This window comes from Schistocerca americana, chromosome 4, assembly GCF_021461395.2.
Source record: "Schistocerca americana isolate TAMUIC-IGC-003095 chromosome 4, iqSchAmer2.1, whole genome shotgun sequence".
In the NCBI taxonomy this organism is placed as follows: Eukaryota; Metazoa; Arthropoda; class Insecta; order Orthoptera; family Acrididae; genus Schistocerca; species Schistocerca americana.
The window spans coordinates 316,605,340-316,613,851 of NC_060122.1; positions in this window are offsets into that span (position 1 = coordinate 316,605,340).

Consider the following 8,512-nt stretch of genomic DNA (forward strand, 5'->3'; position numbering starts at 1 on the left):
TCTTACCAACTGAAATTTACATTTACATCAACATCTACGTCTGTATATACATAGATATTCCGCAAGCCACGGTTCGGTGCATGGCTACTTGTCATTTCCTTTCTGTTCCACTCTCAAACTGAGCGGAGGAAAAACAACAGTCAGTATGCCTCCGTATGAGCCCTAATGTCCGCTATCTTATCTTCGTGGTCCTTATGCGCAATGTATGTTGGTGGCAGTAGAATCATTCGGTTGTCAGTTTCAAATGCTGGTTCTCTAAATTTTCTCAATAGTGTTTCTCGAAAAGAACTTCGCCTTCCCTCCAGGGATTCCTATTTGAATTCCCGAAGCATTTCCGTAACGCTTGCGTGTTGTTCGAACCTACCGGTAGAAAATCTAGCAGCCCGACGCTGAATTGTTTCTATGTCTTTCTTCAATCGGACCTAGTACTATTCCCAAACACTCGAACAGTACTCAAGAATAGGTCGCACCAGCATCCTATATATGCGGTCTCCTTTACAGATGAACCACACTTCCCTAAAACACTCCCAATAAACATAAATCGACCATTCGTCTTTCCAACCACACCTCTCACATGTTCGTTCCACCTCATATCGCTTTGCAACGTTATGCCCAGATATTTAAACGACTTAACTGCGTCAAGCAGGGCGCTAGTAATACTGTATCCGAACATTACAGGTTTGATGTCCTTACTCGTTCCCGTTAACTTACATTTTTCCACATTTATGGCTGGCTGACATTCATCACACGAACTGGAAATTTTTGTATGTCCATATTTTTGACTAGAGGTCTTGGGGACTAAGACCGTTCATTACTTTAAGAAAATGAGACGCCTACATCCGTCCTTATGATCAACTGAGTTGGCAGTTGATTGTTGGACTGTTGACACAACAGTTAGAGATACTCTGCGCAAACCAGTTATGTTGGCCACTGATACAGTGTGTATATGGGTCGTGATAATGCCTTCAGCATCAGCTACGGCCTGAAGATGGCGCATTGAAGCGCCGAAACTGATAGCTACACAATAAATGAGTTCGTAAGGACGGCTGTAGGAGTTTCATTTTCTTACAACTGGAAATTTTCTCTAAGTCGTCTTGTATCTTGCTACAGTCACTTAATGTCACAGCTTACCGTATCCCACGGCGTCATCAGCAAACAACCGTAGATTGCTACCCACCCTGTCCACCAAATCATTTATGTATATAGAGAACAACAGCGGTGCTATCACGCTTCCGTGGGACACTCCTGACGTCAGCCTTGTCTCTGATGAATACTCGCCATCGAGGGCAATACACTGGGTTCTATTACCTGCAAAGTCTTCGAGCCACTCACATATCTGTAAATTTATTCCATATTCTCGTACCTTCGTTAACAGCCTGCAACGGGGCACCGTGACAGGCGCTTTCCGGAACTCCAGAAATACGTAATCTGCCTGTTGCCCTTCATCCATAATTATCACTATATCATCTGAAAAATGGGCAAGCTGAGTTTCGCACGAGCGATGCTTTCTACAGCCATGCTGATTCGTGGATATAAGCTGTTTATCCTCAAGAAAGTTTATTATATTCGAACTGAGAATGTGTTCAAGGATTCTGCATCAAACAGAAGTTAGGGATAGTCGTCTGTAATTCTGCAGGTCCGCTCTTTTACCTTTATTATATACTGGAGTCACCTGCATTTTTTTCCCAGTCGCTTGGGACTTTGTGCTGGATGAGAGACTCACGATAAATGATGGCTAGGTAAGGGGCCAATGTCGTGTAAATCGTACTGGGATTCTATCCGAAACTGCTGATTTATTTGCATTAAAATCCTTCGGTTGTTTATCTACGCCAGGTATGCTTGTTGCTATGTCGTTGCCTCGTGGGGTAGCCGCTTGGTCTTAGGCGCATTGCACGGTTCGCGCAGCTCCCTCTCGTCGGAGGTTCGAGTCCTCCCTCGGGCATGGGTTTGTGTGTGTTGTCCTTAGCGTAAGTTAGTTTAAGTTAGTCCATACGAAAGCCTGTTCGATGGTCAAATGACGGTAAGTCTGTACGATTCTCCTGTGTGAACCATTTCTTGGTGTAATTTCAAACTTCGGCTTTTGTTTTGCTATCTTCAGCTGCCACACCAGACTGATAAATACGGGACCGAATAGAAACCTTAGACCCGCTTAGCGATTTTACATGTGTCCAGAATTTTCTCGGGTTCTCTGCCAGATCTTTTGCCAAAGTGTGACGGTGTGCCGGCCGTTGTGGCCAAGCGGTTCTAGGCGCTTCATTCTGGAACCGCGCGACCACTACGGTCTCAGGTTCGAATCCTGCCTCGGGCATGGATGTGTGTGATGTCCTTAGGTTAGTTAGGTTTAAGTAGTTCTAAGTTCTAGGGGACTGATGACCGTGGTTGTTAAGTCCCATAGTGCTCAGAGCCATTTGAACCATTTTTTTTTTTTTTGTGACGGTGGTTGTTGTTGTATGCTTCGTCGTTCAAATGGTTCAAATGGCTCTGAGCACTATGGGACTTAACTTCTGAGGTCATCAGTCCCCTATAACTTAGAACTACTTAAACCTAACTAACCTATGGACACCATACACATCCATGCCCGAGGCAGGATTCGAACCTGCGATCGTAGCAGTCGCACGGTTCCAGACTGAAACTCCAAGAACCGCTCGGCCACACCGGCCGGCTATGCTTCGTGCATAGATCTTTTCTATCTCTACTAACCTTCGATTCTCACGATTTGTGCGTTCCCTTTCGAACGGAGAGTGCAGCAGCCTCTGCTTCCTCAGCATCAGCCGAATTTCCTTATTAAACTATGATGGGTCTTTTCCAACCCTTATCCACTTACTAGGTACATAACTCTCCAGACCTCGATTTACACCTTGCTTAAACTTTGCCCATACGTCCATCTTACTGGAACAAATTGACGTCAGTCCACTGTCTAAGTGAGATGTTAACAACTATCTGCTCTATCTAGCAGAAACATTCTCCTAGCCTTCTTAACGGATTTATTAACTTTCGCAACCATAGTTGCTACAATGACATCATGGTCGCTAATCTCCGTTTCTACACTGATACTGTCGATAGGTCCGGCTTATTTGTAGCTACGAGGTCTAAGATATTTCCAGTGCGTGTGGGCTGTCAGCTAGCTGCTCAATACAATTTTCAGAAAACGTGTTCAAAAGTATTTCGCATGCCTGTCTGTCTGTACCCTTCCGTAATGAATCCACAGATACCGCAGTCTATACTCGGCAAGTTAAAGTCGCACCCAACCAGTATTGCACGATCTGGTTATTTAATTGTACACGCTATTTACCGTAGACTTTATTTGAATGACTCTATAACTGTCACAGCAGAATCGGGTGGCCGGTAAAAACACCCAACGACTAACTTGGTTTCACCTACACGTGTTATACGCGACCAGATGACTTGTGTCACACTCAGCTTCGACCTCAATAGAGACAATATTTTTGTCAACTGCAATGAGCACTCCCCCTCCTACGGCCTCTAATTTGTTTTTCCGATAAACATTCCACAACTCGCTAAATATTTCAAAGCTTTCCGCCTCCGGTTTCAGCCAGCTCTCGGTCCCAAGAATAATTTGACCGTGCGAACTTTCCTAGAGAGACTTATCTGACCAGACCACAGGTTTCCAGTCGTCTAGGATCCAACCGATATGGTCACGAGCCCAGGAGAGGTGCTGCAGGCGATGTGCTATGAGCAAAGGCACTCGCGTCGGTCGTCTGTTTCCATAGCCCACTAACACCAAATTTCGACCCACTGTCGTAAAGGACACGTTCGTCGTATGTCCCACATTGATTCCTGCGGTTATTTCACGCATTGTTACATGCCTGTTATAACTGACAACTCTACGCAGACGCCGCTGCTCTCGGTAGTTTCCCGTGTGAGAGGTAATACCTGAAATTTGGTATTCTCGGCACACTCTTGACATTGTGGATCTCGGAATATTGAATTCCCTAACGATTTAGGAAATGGAATGTCCCATCGATCGAGCTCCAACTACCATTCCGAGTATAAAGTCTGCTAATTCCCGTAATACGGCCATAATCACGTCGAAAACCTATCATATGAATCACTTGAGTACAAATGACAGCTCAGCTAAAGCACTGTCCATTTATACCTTGTGTACCCGATACTACCACCATCTGTAAGTATGCATATCGCTAACCCATTATTTCCGTCACCTGGCTTAGTGTAAGATCATATGCTAAAAATTTCGACGATTTGCCATGAATAGAAATTATGAGAGAGGCCATCCCCTTAATTAATAATTTTTTTATCCAAAAAGCATGATTACACAGATGTATTTTGATACCGGCTACAGATTTTTGAAAACTGGAAAATGACGTTTCTAGACGAATGTCTAAAGGACGCACTGTTTAAATTTGAGCCATTTGCTGTGGTTAATTATTTAGATAATAGCAGTCCACAGGGCAAAAACGGCTAAAAGGCGGTTTTGCGGTTTTCTGCATAATTGCGGTTACTTTGAACCTTGAGATGTCGGTAACGGATATTGATATCGAAACAAGTTGCTACTTTCCCCGAGAATATCATGTTAAAAATATGTAGTAAAAATTTCCACTATCTGCCATGAACAGAAATTATAGAAGTGATCATTCCCAAGAGACCTTACCCACGATTGGACTTTTCACACCCAAAAATCATGATTTCTCGGCGTTTTCTCAGGAACCGCCCTTGAACAAATGATGCCTTCATAAGCCACCTATGGTCCACCCTGGATCACACGTAATTCAAAAGAACCAATCGATTTGTTCATCTTACTTGTGCTGGAGGAAATGTAATGTTTAAAGGTTGGTCCTGTGCTGCAGAATAGCTACAATATGTCCGTTCTTTCAACAAGTATTCAAATGGTCGCTATACCAAGTGCTAGCCAAAACAACTGACCCCTTCTCTCTGTCGTCAATAGAACCCGAGATATGAAACCCTGAAAAAATCGCATTTTTGGGCGTGACTTTTTGAAACATGAACCGCAATACGTCGTTGAAAATAAATTTCGTTTTTTTTTTTTAATTTTCTACTTGTTTGATGGCTCCCATCATTCTCTGTCTTTTGTCGTTTCGTCTGTCGTTACAGAATACATGTTTTACACATCAGAATTATGTGTTATTTGCTATCTTTCCCTCTTTCTTCTTCTTTTTGACTTGTCAACCCCTCTGAAGTACCAGTCGGAATGAAATGTCTGCCGTCTAGTTTATAAACAATACGTATTCAATAGCAATACATCTATTAAATGTAATTTCCATAGTAAAATTAAAGAAGAAATGTTACCATGGACTCTGGTTTTATAGAGTTAATGAATAATACATGTTAATTTTGTAATAATGAATACATGCAATTAATATTGGTGTGTATATTTATTGTTATCAACGTGCAGCTTTTGGAAATGCGAGTATTGACCAAAGGAAATCACTGTTCCAACACAAAATATTTTAACATTAACTTTAGTCACATTCTTTGGTTTGTTTACATCCTGCAAACCACGAGGGAGTTGTTGCCTGCGGCAAAGTTCGTATAGTGCGCTAGTATTAACGTGACTGGGAAACATATGTGTAATTTATGTTTTCTAGTGTGATATGGGAACCAGGACTAAACCACGCATTTAAATCGACCTTTTGATATTAATTCCCAATACCTAATCACATTCAGTGCTTACTTGTTTGGTTTTTTTAATATCTTGCCACAGTTACACAACGACCCCCATCACTGAAAGTATGTTGTTGTTGTTGTTGTGGTCTTCAGTCCTGAGACTGGTTTGATGCAGCTCTCCATGCTAATCTATCGTGTGCAAGCTCCTTCATCTTCTAGTACCTACTGCAACCTACATCCTACTGAATCTGCTTAGTGTATTCATCACTTGGTCTCCCTCTACGATTTTTACCCTCCACGCTGCCCTCCAATGCTAAATTTGTGATCCCTTGATGCCTCAGGACATGTCCTACCAACCGTTCCTTTCTTCTAGTCAAGTTGGGCCACAAACTTCTCTTCTCCCCAATCCTATTCAATACCTCCTCATTAGTTACGTGATCTACCCACCTAATCTTCAACATTCTTCTGTAGCACCACTGTAGCATTACTGAAAATATATGCCATCTGAATAGTTGACAGATGACTTTGAACCGGTCATGATATAAAAAAACTAAACCATTCCAAAAGGTGACTGGTTGTGGTTATTTATGGGAACCTTTCTTCTTGCAACATTATTTATTCTCTTCTAAATGTTTCGTTTCTATACCAGGAACAATGTGTCGGACATGAAATTGTCACTGCTTATACATAATGTCGGTTACCACATCGGTAATGCAATGAAGCTTCAGAGTATGTTAAGCAACCAGATATGTGTAAGAATTAATGAGGATGGCCATTTGCTAATGGTAAATGTTACTGGATTCAGCTTTAGCAGAAGGTCATGTAGGAGTTGCTTGTGAATGTGGTATCTTGCGTCTGCAGTTTAATCGATGACGCTTCCATAGGACCTGTTCTTGTCAAGAAGCCTACAACGATAATTGCGTCGAGGTCAAATAGAACAGCTTCTTTTAGTAATTCGATCGTATTTATCATGAGATCATTCGTAATAGTACTGAAATCTGAGAAAGTCGACAATGACACAAAATGCATATTTCTTACTTTTTATACTATGGAGCAAAGCGATAAATTGGTTCGTTTTGCATACTTTTGGCTTTAGGACTATTACACATTCTTGTAACTAAACAATTCTGTAATTTACGTAGCAGTACAGTATACTTTGAGGTTTCTTTTGCAAACTTATAAAGTATATACTACGACACGGGTTTCTATTTATTACATCCTTCACGCAGAAATAAATAGATTGTTATTTGTATAACATGTAAATCTATAAACAGAATGGGATTATTGAGATGAGTAATAAGCCCTTTGCACAAGAACTTTTAAAATGTCATGAGTAACGTTTCGTTGTGAGTGGTTAACATAAATTTATATGTTTGCTTGTGCATAAACATCACAAATATACATTTATTGGTGAGTTTGTTTGCAGAATTGCTCAGATATAAATGTTGTATAAACAAGTACATAGCTAACAGAGCTCTTAGACAATTTAATAATGCCTTTAATCTCGTTTTTAATTTGTCTTCTGAAGTGACTGTCAACGAAACTGCGTACGTTTGAATGACGGAAAAATCGGTTTTTTAATAAATTTTCTAAGTTTTATAGTCTTTTCTGATTACATTGATATAAAAGTTAGTGACTTGAGAATGAAAAGTGATCGCTGTATTCTAAATTTTAAAGTTAGGATCTTATAAATTACTATGCCCCTTTCAATTCAGTCGCAGAAAATCATTAGCACATCGCAAAATAGCTCGAAAATTTTTGTTGTCAGCGATTCTGTTTGGGATATATTGTATATCTTTGTAACACTGCTGGTTTCCTGCATTTGTAAATGATCATCTTTCATCTCTTGTTTAGTTTTCCTTTGATGAAGTGTTTTGTTTACGTTCTACGGAAATTTTGTTGTCTAAATGCTACAGATCTTTGTGGTTGTAGATATTCTTTTGTGTGCAACGATATGTTTCAGTGGTGAATCGTTAATTGAGAGATGTGGATATAAAACGTAGCTCTAATATGAAAGACCATTTCCTTGCCCGTGACAGACTACAGATACAGAGAGCTGAAAGAATCGCTCTTCAATTCACTGAAGTATGAAGTGCTAAAAGGAATGTCAAGAGGAAGCTTGAAGATGAAGAAATATAGCAGAAAGAAGCTATGTTTCAGGAGAGTTCTGAGAGATATTTTAATGTTATTCGTTTCATCATTCACAATTTCCCGCAAGTTGTATTTTTCAGAATTTTGGTACACACATCTTATAAAGTTTATAAAGCATTGCACTAATTTTTTCTGTAACTTGAATTGTTTATATCTATGTAGTAGATCTAAACTTATTGCAGCTTCAGCTAAATAAGAGAGATATAAAAATTTTATTCGGAAAAATGTTCTCCAAATTAAAATATACCGGTAACATATAATAAAATTCGTGTTGGTTAATGTACACAATGTGCGGAATCGAATAGGTGTAGTACTTCAGCCATCGCGTCACAAATATCTGGTAAAAATTCTTCACAAGTGTACTTTTGGATTAAATGGTACCTAAATTTGAGGAAGCATTTTAGAAAACTTTTTGCATAACAGGGAGCCGAAAATGTATCCTGTGTCCTTAAAATGCGTCATCATATGAGAATTTGGCAGTAGTAAACTTTGCTGGAATGTGACTTAAGATGCTAGTCCAAGGAAATTGAATTATTCTAATGTCACTAACATGGTTGTCAGGGAGACCCGCAGAGTTTCTTGCGCCAATTTTGTTACGTAACGTTCCTCGAATTAATGCTGAAAACCTCAGCTGGAGCACATTCGGATGAAAAGCGCCACGAAATTCAATTATCGATTCAACGTACTGCGATGAGATTAAAGTTATTTACGCTTGATTGTAGTCGTCCGTTAGGTTTTACGAACAAAGCAGCGCAGG